Genomic DNA, 15,542 nt, shown 5'->3' with positions numbered 1-15,542 from the left:
TAATGTACCAGAGCTGCGGTTCACACTCCTCTGAGAGAAGCTGGGCTCGGCCATGGGGTAAACTCCTAGTGAAGCCTCGGCACACTTTCCCTGGCCTTTGTGGAGCAGTGAGAGGGTCTGTGGGATCCTAGTTTGTTGAGAAAGAGAGAAAATGCTGCTCTAGTACAGAGGGCTTAAGAAGGATGGCTTCAAATGGGGTCATCTGAGCTTTGGTCATTAACATGGGGTCAATGATTTTCTGGTGTTGACATATCGGAAAAAGAAAAAAAGAAGTGAATCCTTAATATCTTTTTATTTGCATGTATGTGTGCATGTGCATGAGGATACGTGTGCACGTGTGTGTGTGTGAACATGCCAGCTCTCTCCTTCTGCCTTGTGGGTCCTGAGTCTTGAACCGGGGTCCTCAGGCTTAGCAAGCATCTTTCCCTGCCGGGCTCTCGCCCTCTCGTCAGCCCTAGGAAATGAACTCCTCGTCTGAGCTTTATCTGACAGCCAGCAACCCGAGAAGACCAGATCAGGCCCCTGAAGCTCTGTCTGTGATCTCATCCTTAGCGGCAGAGGACTTATGGAGGGGAACAAGAGTGGGCAGCCAATCCGTGCTTTAGTCCCACCCCTCTGGCCATGATGTTGGCTTCCTGGCTGAGATGCCACACTTCCTTCACTATCACCTCTCTGCGAAAGGGGAGCAGGGTGGTGCTTCCACCAAGGCCACCAAGTCGCACTTCTCAGGACAAACAACATGGGATCAACGATCCATTAGCAGTGTGTGCACATATTCCTTTCTACAGAATAAAATAAGAGCATTCTCTTTTGAAAAAAAAAATGTTAGTTGGGCAGTGGTGGCGCACACCTTTGATCCCAGCACTTGGGAGGCAGAGACAGGTGGATCTCTGACTTTGAGGCCAGCCTGGTCTACAGAGTGAGTTCCAGAATAGCCAAGGCCACACAGAGAAACCCTGTCTTGAAAAACAAAACAAAACAAATTAAATGTTTATGTATATGTTCGGCTTGCGTATGTGTTTGTGTGTATGTGTCAAGTGTTCAGGGACATGTGGAGGCCGGAAGAGGGTGCCGGGAACCAAACTCAAGTCCTCTGGAAGAACAGCAAATACTGTAACTAGCAAGCCATCTCTCCAGCTCCCCAGAGGTTCACACTCTGAAGCCTCTGAAGACTCTATCAAATACGCCCAGGGTTCCAGAGAAATGATCTTCAAGTTTCATTCTGCCACTTACCTTTTATATATTTCTCTGTTTTCTTTTCTTTCTTTCTTTTCTTTACTTTCTCTCTTTCTTTCTTTCTTTTTCCCAAGACAGGGTTTCTCTGTGTAGCCTTGGCTGTTCTGGACTCACTTTGTAGACCAGGCTGGCCTCGAACTCATAGAGATCTGCCTGCCTCTGCTTCCTGAGTGCTGGGATTAAAGGTGTGCACCACCACTGCCTGGCTTCTTCTTTCTTTCTTTCTTGTTTTCTTTCTTTCTTTCTTTCTTGACACAGGATCCCTCTACAAAGCCCATATGGCTTTAAACATTGTCCTCCTTCCTTTCCTTCCAAGGACGCCAGTCACAGGCATATGCCAGCACACTTGGCTCTATATTTCTTTATAAATAAATTAATTATCTTTGCTCACTTGTTTTCACACTTGATTTATTTATAATTGGATTGTGTGTGTGTGTGTGTGTGTGTGTGTGCCACTGTATGTATGTGGTAGTCAAAGACACTTTGTGGCATCTGCTCTCCTCTTTATTTACGTGGGTGCCAAGGATACAACTCAGGTGATCACGAGGCCTGTGGAGCAAGGGCTTTCTGCACTGAGCCATCCTTAAGGCCCAGCTCCCTTGTTTTAATCAGACACATCTCTGCCTCGTCTTGCTGTGCTTTGTGTCTTTTCCTATTCAGCTCTAGCTTTGTTTTCCTCCAGATGCAAGGAGACTGATCAATGAGGCCTTGTCTCTCTTTAACAGTCTCCCTGAGAATATTAACGCACACACTAACAAGGCTCAGACAGTGCTCTGTGATATACACATCAACACCCCCCCACCCCCACCCCCCACATGCACACTGCACGTCCATCTTTTTGGGACTCAGGGCTCTGCAAAAAGGGGAAATGTATATGAGTCAAATGTCACTCATGAAACCTTTCCAAATCTTCAGTTTCCTCATCTGTGAAATGAAAGTTAACAATGACATCCCTAGCAAGTCAGTTACAGATGCTTTGATGATGTGGAAAGGACGGCAAAGTGATGGCACGGTGTATAATAAAACAGAATCAGCTGGGCGGTGGTGGCACATGCCTTTGATCCCAGCACTCGGGAGGCAGAGGCAGGCAGGTCGCTGTGAGTTCGAGGCCAGCCTGGTCTACAAAGTGAGACCAGGACAGTCAAGGCTACACAGAGAAACCCTGTCTGGAAAAACAAACAAACAAAAACCCCACCAATGTGGAGTGGGGCTTTGGATTACTGCACGACTGTGTAGCAGCCTAGGACCATTCCTGGTTGGTGACAACTGCTGCCCATCAAGGCCAGGGGCGTGCTCATTCTGAGGGCCTGAGGAGAAGCCAGGAGGAGCTCTGGGTCTGCAGCTTTTCTAGTCCCTGGATGGTTTATTCTGTCCTGCTACAAACCACAGTGTGACTCTAATGGTTTCCAGTCACTTTAGATGTCCCTTAAGCCAGTGGAAGCCAGGGCTGAAGGGCTCTTGTGGGTCTGCTGCTCCAACTCTCTCTGTTCAGGTACCGAGGCTGAGACTGATACACTCACTCAGTCTGAGTTGTACCCGTTGTCGGGAGACAGCTAGTTACTGCACAGCGCTGTGGGAGAAAACCTGGAAGCAGTCTGCTTTTTCTGTGCTTTCTCACATGCCTTTCCATTTCCTGTGGGTTGTTTTTAACATTTCCTGTAGCTCAGTTAGCTAAGGGTGGCCTTGAACTTCCGAACGTTAGCAAACAGGTAGGTACCACTGTGCCTAGTTTATGGCACTGAGGGTGGAGCTCAGGGCCTCACAGAGCAAAGTCCTTACTTCAGAAAGTACAGGTGAGTTTATCTCTCTGGGTGTCTGTCTCTGTCTGTCTGTCTGTCTGTCTGTCTGTCTCTCTTTCAGTGTGTGTGTGTGTGTGTGTGTGTGTGTGTGTGCATACAGGGGAGTTCATCTCTCTGTGTGTCTATGTCTGTCTGTCTGTCTGTCTGTCTCTCCCTCTTTCACTGTGTGTATGTTCATCCAAGATTTCATGTGGCTTGGGATGTCTCCCACACTCTTGTACATTTGAATACTTGGTCCCTATTTGGAAGACTTAGGAGGTGTGGGCATGCTAGAAGAATGTCACTGAGGGTGGGCTTTGAGGGTCCAAGACTCAGTGTATTCTCTTTGCTTCCTCTTTGTGGTTGGAGATGATGTGACTCCCAGCTGTTGCTCCACCCTCCTGCACTCTAACCTTCTGGAACCATAAGCCCCAAGTAAACTCTTCCTTTTCTCAACTGTCTTGGTCATGATATTTTACCACAGCAACAGAAAAGTAACTAATACACCCAAACTACCCTCAAAGGTACTGTGCAGCCAAGGATGACCTGGAATTTCTGCTCTTCCCACCTCACCCTCCCAGTTGTACCCTATGGTGCTGGGGGATCAAATCCAGGCCTCAGTGCACACTAGGCAAGCTCTTTGCTGACTGAGCTACGTGCACATAATTACAGGAGATCAGCAACCTACTTTTCAACCCACAGCGTTACTTTAAAAGACTACTCTAGAGCTGTCAAATTAGGAAGAATGCGAGCACTGGCCATCTGGGTTCCACTCATTAGCTCCAAAGGCCATTAAGACCGTTCTTCTGCCTTTGTGACGGGCAGTGCCAAGTCCTTCTTTCCAGGCCATTGCCTGTCTCTCTGGGGAGCCTCTGTTCTGCGCAGGCTGGTCCCTGATTGATTGTCTCTATCAGACCTCTATGATGCCACTTCTGAGATCTTTCTCTCTCCATCCTGTGCCTTACAGACTTCATTTTTTTTTTCTTTTCTTTTCTTCTTTTGGTTTTTTGAGGCTAGGTTTCTCTGTATAGCCTTGGCTGTCCCGCACGCAGCTGCTTTTGTCCTGAGAGATCATTGAATGTGGATGTGGCACTAGAAATTGCTGACTGAATTAAAACGCAGCCTCAGGACATCGATGCTGCACACTAACCATGCAGGCTCAGGTGAGATGCGTAGCCCCTGGAGCCTCAGTCCACAGGTCCTGCCTCATGGAGACTGATAGCAGATGCTGTTTTCTTTCTTTCTTTTTAAAGGTTTATTTATTATTATATATACAGTGTTCTGCCTGCATGCACACCCGCAGGCCAGAAGAGGGAATCACATCACATTACAGATGGTTGTGAACCACCATGTAGTTTCTGGGAATTGAACTCAGGACCTTTGGAGGAGCAGGTGGCGCTCTTAACCACTGAGCCATCTCTCCAGCCCCCGCAGACGCTGTTTTCAAAGTGAACACAGAAGGGTTGTGCAACTAGCAGGTAACAGTGTTAAACACTGACTCAGGCCCATGATCCCAGACACTTGAGAGACTAAAATTGGAGGCCTGCCAGGTAGACTGTTTGCTAAGCATGTGCAAGACCCTGTGCTCAGTACCCAGCACCATGGGGAAGAGTGAGCTATACGAGGGCTAAGCATGGTGACACACAGTATATATAATCCTGGCATCCAAGAGATGCCCAAGAGCAGTAGGATTGCTGCAAGTTTGACGCCGTCCTAGGATCTAGGGTAAGGTCTTGTCTCAAGACAGATTAAATACTCAGGAGACAAAAGCAGACGAATGATGACTTCCAGGCCAGCTTTGGTACAAAAATAAAACACACACTAACACACACACACACACACACACACACACACACACACACACCAGACCAGAAGGAAATGCTAAACACAATTAACTGGATGTAAGAAGGAAGGAGGGAGGGAGGAAGAGAAGGAGAGAGGGATGGAGGGAGGGATGGAGCGAGGGATGCAGACTCTCCCCAGGGCCTTTTGCACAGAGACAACTTGGAATAGCTTAGCAACCTTAGACACTGACCTGCATCAAGGGGCGTGGACCCTCTGCTCTAAACAACACGATGTGTGCCCCCTCCCTTTGTAACTCCCCTTTTGTGGCCAAGTACATCCTAAAGCATGCCTCAAAACCAAGGGAGATGGAATCCAGGCCGAGCTATTTTTAGGTACCCACGCACAAAGGTAACCTCTGTCCTCAAGACAACCTCTCTGGGAAATTCCCCTGTTTACCACGGTATACACCTATGCATGGTGAGGTGTGCCTATGCCTAAAATCAGATATTTGTGGGAAAGGACACATGCAACAAATAAAGGCTTATAGAATCTGTTTGTCAATCAAAACAGAAAACCATCTCTATCGCACCCCTGGCTGCTAACTAACCCTCCTCCTGGGCCTCCAACAGGAAGAGGTTACCAATCCTCAGAGCCCGTGGCTCTCTGGCAGTATCTGCCTGCACCTCTGCTCTGCTTCTGGGTAAAAGCCCTTGCTGTTTTGCTATGTGTGTGTGCTTCTTCAGTTTCTTCCATCCCTTAAACTCAATATGGTGAACCTGAAACACCCACTCTAGACAGAGGCCGCCCAGATGCACCTCCCCAGCAAGATCTGGACCACATTCTCATCCCTCAGAGGGAAAAGAGAATGATGGGAAAGGGCAAACTTCCTTCCAGACCCGGGAGAGAAACCTTGGGGGACCCTCGCACCTGGTAGTGAGGAAATGAGGGTTAAAGGAGGGAGCCTCCCAGGACCGTGCGACTTTACTGCTCTTTAAGGCTCCATTTGCAAAGAGTGGAATTAACATTGGCTTAGAAACATAAATTAGCCTCTCAGTGAAAGACTACCCAAGATAGAGATACACACTAATGTGTAATTCAAACTGTCCCCCTTAAAAAAAGTGTCACGCTCTGAAAAGGTAGTTTTATTTTTTTTGTTTGTTTTTTTATTTTTTTATTGTTTGTTTTCCGAGACAGGGTTTCCTCTGTGTAGCCTTGGCTGTCCTGGACTCACTTTGTAGACCAGGCTGGCCTCAAACTCACAGCGATCCGCCTGCCTCTACCTCCCGAGTGCTGGGATTAAAGGCATGCGCCACCACGCCCGGCTCGAAAAGGTAGTTTTAAAAAGGAGATTTCTCACCCACCTCTATCCAAATCCTGTCCTGAAGAACTGTCTCCACACCATGCCTCAGAACTGAGGTGTGCCCTGGGAAACTGCAGTGATGGCTGCCATATCCTACAAACTGACTCATTGCTGAACTCCTTAGTCTATGATCTGTGCCACCTCACTTGTTTCTAAAGCTGTAGTTGTTATGGGCTGCGATGGTTAATATTGTTAACTTCATAGGACAATGGATTACCTTAAGAGGCGAGCCTCTAAACAGGCCTGCGAGGGACTGTGTAGATCAGGGTAGCTTCTGGGCCCTGGGTGTTTCTCTGGTAGATTATCTAGAGAAGGTTAGTTTGTAGGAAGACTCATCCTAAATGCTGGACTGAATAAAAAGGAGAAAGGGTGCTTGGCATGGTGGTGCACATCTTTAATCCCGGGACTTGGGAGGCAGAGGCAGGTGGATCTCTGTGAGTTCAAGGCCAGCCTGGTCTACAGAGAAAGTTCTAGAACAGCCAGGGCTATGTCTCAAGAAACAAACAAACAAACACAAAAAAGAATATCAGCAAAATACTGGAACAACATGCCTGGTTTTTCCATCTTTGTGTGAACATGTGTTCACAGATGCTACATAAATGTGTTTGCCCAGACACTCAGGAAGGACCCACGGAATCTTGGGGCAGCCACTGCGATGGGAGGGGAGCTGGGGCACCGAGGGCAGAAGGAGAGAGATTTGCTGTGCGTGCTATGTCCCCTGCCTCATGTTGGTTTTTGTTGTGGGGTGAGTGTATGTGTGTGTGTGTGTGTGTGTGTGTGTGTGTGTGTAGACCAGAGGACAATCTCAGGTATTATCTTCAGGAACACTGTCCATCTCCTCTGATATAGTGTCTCGGTCAGCCTAGAGCTTATCAATTAGGCTAGACTGGCTGGCCAGCGGGCTCCAAGGCTCTTCTGATCTCTCTCTACCTCCTCGGCGTTGGAATTGCAGGTGTGTGCTACTACAGCCAGTGTTACTACATAGGCTCGGCTACCAAACTCAGGTCCCCGTGCTTGCAAGGCATGTGCTTTACTGACTGTGCGTCCTCAACAGCCTTCTTTTGTCTCATCTGAGTTTTGTGCTCATATTATGCAGCCTTGAAAAAGAAACCCTGAAACCTCTTCAGTACACATGGGGCTTAAAAACAGCGTGCTGCTAAAACAAGCATCAAGGCAGAGCGCTTCCCACTCAGCGGGAGCAGAAGCAGAAGCTGATGAACAGTTAAGCAGCAGCTCGGGTGGAAGGGAGTCAGGGGTTAGTATTGACCTGGGAGTTTCCCTTTGGAATGATGAAAGTTCTGGAACAGGCCAGTGGTGATGAACTGCCTACCGTCTTTTAAATGTCTAAAGGGACTCGGGAGGCAGAGGAAGGAGGATCGCTGTGAGTTCAAGGCCAGCCTGGTCTACAAAGTGCGTCCAGGACAGCCAAGGCCACACAGAGAAACCCTGTCTCGGAAAAAAAAAAAAAATTGTCTAAAGGGGCCATTTTGCAAATGGCTTATGATAAAACCACAGTATTTTGTTTTAAAATATGTATTTCTCAGCTTCTCAATTTAGTAGCCACCATGTTAAAAAAATCTCCCTGAACCCAATGTGAAGTGTGCAACATCTGAGACTGCGTGTCTGAAATCACTCTGAAGTGCGGGGCTCCCCGTCTCCAGGCTCTCACTAGTTTATAACCCCCTGGGAACTAGATGAGCTTTGTAGATCAGGGTCAGCAAACGTGTTCTGTGAGGGGCCAGGCGGGAAACGCTGTAAGCCATAAAGGTCACATGTGTTGGCTACACACAATTGCCTCATGCCAACAGCAGCCACAGGTAGCACAGACCTGCCCGAGTGTAACTGTGGTCCCATCAGGTGGGCAGTGGCAGCCCCAGCCGGCCACTGTCCTGATTCACTGAGGACTAACCGGTCACTGCAAGGGCACTTAGTGGGGGTAATGAGTTGGCGCTGCCCTCACTGCCTGATATGCTATAGGGAGCCAGTAAAGGCTTGCTACTGCTCAGGATCTGTCTTGGTCCCTGTTCTGTTGCCATGAAGAGACACCACGGTCATGGCAGCTCTTACAGAAGAAAGCATTTAGTTGCTCACATGTCAGAGGATTCCTTCATCATCATCATGGCGGGAAGCATGGCAGCAGGCTTGGCCCTGAAACAGTAGCTGAGAGCTAGCTACCTCCTGATCCCAAAGCAGAGACAGAGACCTGGGCCTGGCACAGGCTTGTGAAACCTTAAAGCTCACCCTGCAGTGACACATTTCCTCCAACGAGGCCACACCAACTCCAACAGGGCCACAACCTCCCCCTAATCCTTCTATTCTTTCAGATAGCGCCACTTCCTGATGACTAAGCATTCAAGTATGTAGCCCTATGGGAACCTTTTTTTTGTTTTGTTTTGTTTTGTTTTTCGAGAAAGGGTTTCTCTGTGTATCCTTGGCTGTCCTGGACTCAGAGCCAGCTGGTCTCGAACTCACATCGATCTGCCTGCCTCTGCCTCCCGAGTGCTGGGATTAAAGGCGTGCGCCACCACAGCCGGCTCTATGGGGACCGTTCTTATTCAAACCACTACATGGTTGTTGAGGTCGATGCTGAGAATGAAAAATCAAGTTCTCTTTATTGAGTACCTACTGCATACACAGGCATGTATGTTTTAAAGCAAGAGGACTTAATCTTCCCTCTCTTATTAGTCTTTAAAGAATATGTCATATTGCATAGTCTTGTGCTTTTGATATGTTAGCAACCACTCATGATTGCTCTCTGGGGTAAAATTCCCAGATCTGGAAGCCATACTTTCCAGTCTACTCTGCCAGGGAGAGTGGAGCAAGGCTTGGACCCACAGGCATCTCAATCCAAAGGCCAATTCTCAGCTTGTAGCCAGGAGAACTGCCTACTGCCTCTCCACCTAACTCTTGCCACCACTGGGGGCTTGGAAATAGCTGGAGGCTTTAAAGAATCAGGAGGCACCCGGGCGTGGTGGCGCATGCCTTTAATCCCAGCACCTGGGAGGCAGAGGCAGGAGGATCGCTGTGAGTTTGAGGCCGGCCTGGACTACAAAGTGAGTCCAGAACAGCCAAGGCTACACAGAGAAGCTCTGTCTCCAAAAAACCAAAAAACCAAAACAAAACAAAACAAAACCCAACAACAACAACAAAAAGAACCCCCCCCCAAAAAAAAAAATCAGGAGGCATAAGTGGGGCCTACTGACCAGGCTCCAAGAACTTTTAAGGCCCCACAGAACCATTTAAACATCTCTGAAAGGGAACTATGCACCAGGGACGCGCTGTAGAGGACCATTCTCTGGAGTGCCGCCAGGAGAGATCCCATAGGCAGCTCACAGCTCCAGGGGAGATGGGTTCCCTGAGAGTTGAGCAGAGCGGGTAATGCCCCACGTCTTACAGGGGCCTGAGGGAGAGCATGGGGCAGGCCCTGGCAGCTGTGCTGGGAGAAGGAACAGCTGGGGCCAGTTGGTGCAAGCCAAGTTTCACCTGTCTTTTTTTCTTTTTGTCTTTCTTCTCCCTGTCCCCACTCCACCCCACCCGCCCCCACCCATCCTCGCCCCTCTAGGGTCTCACGTGTTCCAAGTTGGCCTTGAACTCACTCAGAGCCGAGGATGACCCGGAATTTCTGCTCCTCTTGCTTCAACGGCTCAAGTACTGGGATTCTAAGCATACAGCACCCATGGCTGGGTCACAGAGCGTTGGCCCCAAACCTGGGGCTTTGTGTGTGCTAGGCAAGCGCTCTACCCGCTGAGCTACACCCACAGCCCCTAAGTCTTCTCGTTGTTTTTCTCTATTTATAGGAAGAAAGCAGTTGGGTATTTCCGAAAGGGTCTGTGCCAGAGGCTAAAAAGCATTGACTTGAGGCACTGACCAGATGAACTAATCTGCTCTCACTGGTATTTGATATTCTCAGGGTCTCTACTCCAACACAGCCTGTTCCTCTGTAGGTCTGTTGCCAGGGTCAGATGAGCCAACAAAATGAAAACAACATAGGAGGGGGAGAGAGAGAGAGAGAGAGAGAGAGAGAGAGAGAGAGAGAGAGAGAGAGAGAGAGAGAGAGAGAGAGAGAGAGAGAGCGCTTTGTATTGGAAAACAACTGTCAGCAAAGCCCTTCCCTGTCTAATCTTGAGACTGGACCACGAAGGGCATTTGAATGTTTCTCTGAGCAGCCCAGTTACACAGCCCGCCACCACCTGCCCCTCCTGCTCACCCACTGAGACTTAGCTCTGCCTGCCTCTCCACCCAAATAGCCGGCGTGAAACAGCAAGTGCACTTCCCCTCGGTCATAACTCCTGTGTCCAGGAGAAAGATGTGAAAGAAGGCAAGGGGCGAGACAGCTTGATGGGGTCACCTGCCGGTCAGGCCTGCAGGAGGGGAAGGGTTAATAGTTCCTTTAGTCCAAATGTCAAGTTGGAATTAATCTGTATAAATGGCAAATGCCCTCTGGATGCAAAGACAAGAGGCTTGTCAAGGGGGCAGATGGTTTTCTCTGCAAATCAATAATTTTAGCCATTAGCCTGGCCCCTGCCTCTTGATATCTCATGACCCTGTAGTCCTGATCCTGCCATGGCACATGGCTAAGACCATCCCCAAGCTATCTGGGAAGGTCTGGGCTGCTTTTTCTGGTTCGTCCTGTAAGCCTCTGTCTACTCCAACACAAAACCAGGTCCTCCTTCTCCTTCCATAGACAACAGAGAAGCAAGCCAGTTGTGGTGACACACCCCTTTATCCCAGTACCCAGGAGGCAGAAGCAGGCAGATCTCTGTGAGCCTGAGGCCAGCCTGGTCCACAGAGTGATTTCCAGGCCAACTGGAGCAGCACAGTGAGACCTTGCCTAAAAATAAGATAAAAACAACTACCCAGGAGAATTCCAAAGAAGAATGGCGGCACCAAGTCACCACAACAAACAGCCTAGTCTCTCTCTCTCTCTCTCTCTCTCTCTCTCTCTCTCCCCCCCCTCCCTCCCTCCCTCTTCCTTTCTCTCACATGCACACATACTACACACACATACTACACAAACACACACAGAGACACCACCACCACCACCAATAAGATTATTTTTATTTATTTTTTGGTGAAAAACTTCCAAACTCCAACTCCCTTACCTCCCTTACCTCCCTTACCATTTCACCCCTGCCGTCTGCGTTTCTATAAGGCCGGCCAAACTCAATATTAAAATGCTGTTGTGAGGACTAATTAGATCTGCCATGTAAATGGCAGGTACACAGCATGTGCCCATTTCAATTAGAACTCTTTCAGCTAAATTGCTTTATACAGGAAGAGTGTGTAGAGTGGCCAATAGAGTCTGGCAATCGGTCAACGTTTGATTGGGACTTGGGGTGTCTTTCATAACATCCCCAGGGCTTGGCTCTCTTCTGAATAACCATTTTCTTTTCTGTCCAGCTTTCCTCAGAGCCACACAATAGCAGAAGCTATTTCAGGTCTCATTTTTTTTTTTTTCCTTTTCTTTTCTTTTCTCTCCTCCTTTAAAAATTTTTTTGTTTAGTTTTTGTATATGAGTGCTCTATCTGCATGTATGCCTGCATGACAGAAGAGGGCATCAGATCTGATGCTTGTGAACCACCATGTGGTTTCTGGGACTTGAACTCAGAACTTCTGGAAGAATAACCAGTGCTCTTAACTGCTGAGCCATTATTATTATTTTAAAGACAGGGTCTCTCTACATAGCTCTGAAAGTCCTGAAACTCCCTATGTAGATCATTCTGCCTTCAAACTCACATTAAAGGTATATGACACCAGCCCAGCTCAGGTGTCATTTCTACCCCCTGCACCATCCAGAGCCCAGCTTCCTGCACGAAGCAGAGGAAACCCCGTATGGGGTCACATTACTGAATATGGGGCTTGCGAAAAATTTAACAATGGTGGAAGGTTTCTGAATGTATAACAACTCACATGATTAATACCTCAAATTCAAATATATAAATGAATTTGTGATGTTTCTGGATATGTTTGCCCATGCATTGTGGCCCTTCACTGAAACCTTGGTCCTGAACACAGGTGCCAGTGAGTGATAATGAATGCTTGTTAACATTTATCTCAGATTCAAGACTGTTGTATATTATGAATTGTTCTTACTGTACATATAAATGTTTCTGCTCTTATAAAATGATTTAATTATTTTAAAAAAGAACTTACGATGTTTCCTATCCTTATCCCTCAACATATAAGTATCAAGCTGGGCATGGTGGCACATGCCTTTAATCCCAGCACTTGGGAGGCAGAGGCAGGCGGATTGATGTGAGTTCAAGGCCAACCTGGTCTACAAAGTGAGTCCAGGACAGCCAAAGTTACACAGAAAAACTCTGTCTTGAAAAACAAAACAAACAAACAAACAAAAACAACAACAAAAATATAAGTATCAAATTAGTATATATTTGGGTTGTATTGTATTACAATGTTTGGCTTTAAAATTTTCTGTTTGATGACATGGAGAGATGGCACAGCAACTAAGAGCACTGGCTGCTCTTCTGAAGTCTCTGTTTTTATCCCCAGCACCCACATTACAGTATTGTCTACAACTGCAGTTTTGGGGGATCTGATACCCTCTTTTGAGCTCCACAGGCACCAGACGTGGAAGTGGTGTACAGACATTCATGTAGGCAAAACTCCCATACTCATAAAATAAGGTGAATTTATTTTTAAAATTGTTGCATAGTGGTATATTCCCACCACTCAGGGCTACAAAGTAGGACCCGGTCTTAAACAAAGAAGCAAAAATACAACTTAGAAAAATTGTTGATTGAATGGCTGACTTGAATTTCATAAAACAGTTAAGTGGACTTCGGCCCACTGTATCATGGCATTGACATACCAGTGAGGTATGAGAAATACCAGTGAGGTATGAGAAACGCCAGTGAGGTATGAGAAATGAAAGAATTTACCAAGACAAAAAAAAAAAAAAAAAAAAAAAAGACAGAAGTAGAGAGTTTATCTGATATTCTGTGGCATAGACAGCAGAGGGAAACTCAGTAGAGACGGACTGCGTGGCTGTTCTTATGGCGTGGGGGAGGAGCGTGGGAGGGCAGATAACATAGTCAATCCGATGATGCTTCCGTGTCGTAGCTGTTTAGGTCTTAATGGATGGGACATCTGTGTAGGGCTCACATCTAGATGACTAGATGGACGTTTCACTATTTTGTAGAGGAACGGCTTTTAATATTTTACAGGCGCACAAGCGAGTTGGCGGGAGGTCAAAGGACAACTTGTGGGAATAGACGCTCTCCTTCTATCTGGAGATTATAACTCAGCCGCAGGCTTGTCGTTATCTGTGTTAAGATAGCCTGGGCCAGTAGGGGGCACACTCCAGATAATCAGAACCTGCCCATTAATTAATATGTGGAAGTCTCTGCCGTCCTGGTGTGATGCCCAAAGACAGATCATTGCAAAGGCTTGTAGAGGTGATGTCTCTTGGATCTTGCTTTGAAGCACAGCAGCCTTGCTCTGAACCCCTCCTGCATCTGCCCCAGAACAGGGTCAACAATTGCAACCGCGTTTCCAATTTCTGTAATGGGTCTAAACATACTTGGCCATTTTTGCGCTGCGTATTTATGTAAAGTGGTGTTCTCAGCTTTGCAAATTACAGAATCAAAATATCAGTCAATGCCAAAAATCACCCGAGATGCTCTGTGTCCCTGCAGCATCAGTCAAGATTTAATTCCTTGTGTCAAAGTAAATAACTACACCCATCTCATGTGGTATGAGATTCTGCCTTCCTCTCTTAGAGCTGCTAAAGTATCTATATACTAAATATTTTTTCTAAAATAAATTTATTTATGATTTATTATCAGTAAATGTTTGACTTATATACCTACATACCCAGGCTGCATAAAAACTCTCCCAGTGAAAAGGGGTCCTGGTGGGAAAGAATTTGAGTCTTGATCTAAAACAAGAAAACTTTTGTGGTCTACAGAGTGAGTTCCAGTTTTAGTTGCCTTGACTACACAGAGAAACCCTGTCTCAGAAAAGCAAAAACAAACAAAAAAGAAAGAAAGAAAACATATTTGCTTTACTTATTAAAAGAAAGTTCTAGTTTTGGCTCTGATAGAACACTTCAGATCAAGAACCTGCTTTGCGGGGCTGGAGAGATGGCTCAGAGGTTAAGAGCACTGACTTGTTATTCCGGATGTCCTGAGTTCAATTCCCAGCAACCACATGGTGACTCACAACCATCTGTAATGTGATCTGATGCCCTTTTCTGGACTGCAGGTATACATGCAGGTATAGCACTGTATACATAATAAATAAAATAAATCTTTAAAAAAACAAAAGAACCTACTTTGCAAGCAAACATTAGGGCTGGGGTCTGCCAGGCTCTGATCGGCTTAGGCATACACTGTGATGGAGAAATTCACATACCCTGAGGTACCCTAATTTCTAGACTCATCATGTAGACTGCTGTCTTCACACATGTCCTCCAAAACCTAGTGGTGATGTAGACACTTAATGAGATCCAGAAACAATATCATTCTGCGAGGATTGTAGAATCAAGAGAAAGAGAAAGAGAGTTCATTTTCCCAGGCTGTTGTGCAGTTAGTGTTGGCTTCCCAATGAAAGCCAACAAAGCCTTCTCCTTCTCCCAGCACATTGCTGGCTTCTTCCAAGAAGTCAGCAAAAGCCTCAAGAACACCCTTGCTAGGGTCACGCTGTATTAGAAGGCTGCCCCGTGCTGGCCTGTCACTGCTCACTTTAGCCAGGGAGCATGAGAATTAAAATTCCAATTACATTTTCAGTCATGGAGTCCAAAAAGAAGATTAAATTTATCTTGAAATAGCCTTTTTTTTTTTTAAAATAATGGAAATTAAAAAGAAATTGAGATTTAAAAGAGCATGATTTCTTCTTCTTCTTCTTCTCCTCCTCCTCCTCCTCCTCTTCCTCCTCCTCCTCCTCCTCCTCCTTCTTCTTCTTCTTCTTCTTCTTCTTCTTCTTCTTCTTAATCTAATGGGTGGGGCTGAGCTCCAGTTTTCCATTCTGAGTAATTTTCTCTGTAGCCAACATGGAGACCCTGGCAGAATGCAGGTGCAGGATCCAGGGCAGCATCAGAGCCACAGTGCTGAGCCCCAAACAAGGACACTTACTCTGTCGTAGGATAGAGAAACAGAGTGGCTTGGTCCACACTGCAGCTCCCCTCTTCTCTGCAGGGCTTAGCACCCAGTGTTGGATACAAAGGGCTACAGTGAGCATCAAACACCATTGAGCTTTGCTGCCCTGCCTCTCCACAGCCAGCATGGAAGAAGGGGACATCAGAGCAGGGGTGCATGGGAACCTTCAAGCAAAACAGTGTATGCCTGGGATTCTCACTCATCTTTCTGGTCATTTTCTGGATTGCTCCTCAGGTACTGCATGGTCAGACACAATCCTGTCCATTT

This window comes from Acomys russatus, chromosome 14 (assembly GCF_903995435.1).
Source record: "Acomys russatus chromosome 14, mAcoRus1.1, whole genome shotgun sequence".
In the NCBI taxonomy this organism is placed as follows: domain Eukaryota; kingdom Metazoa; phylum Chordata; class Mammalia; order Rodentia; family Muridae; genus Acomys; species Acomys russatus.
Note: the sequence above shows the minus strand (reverse complement) of the source record.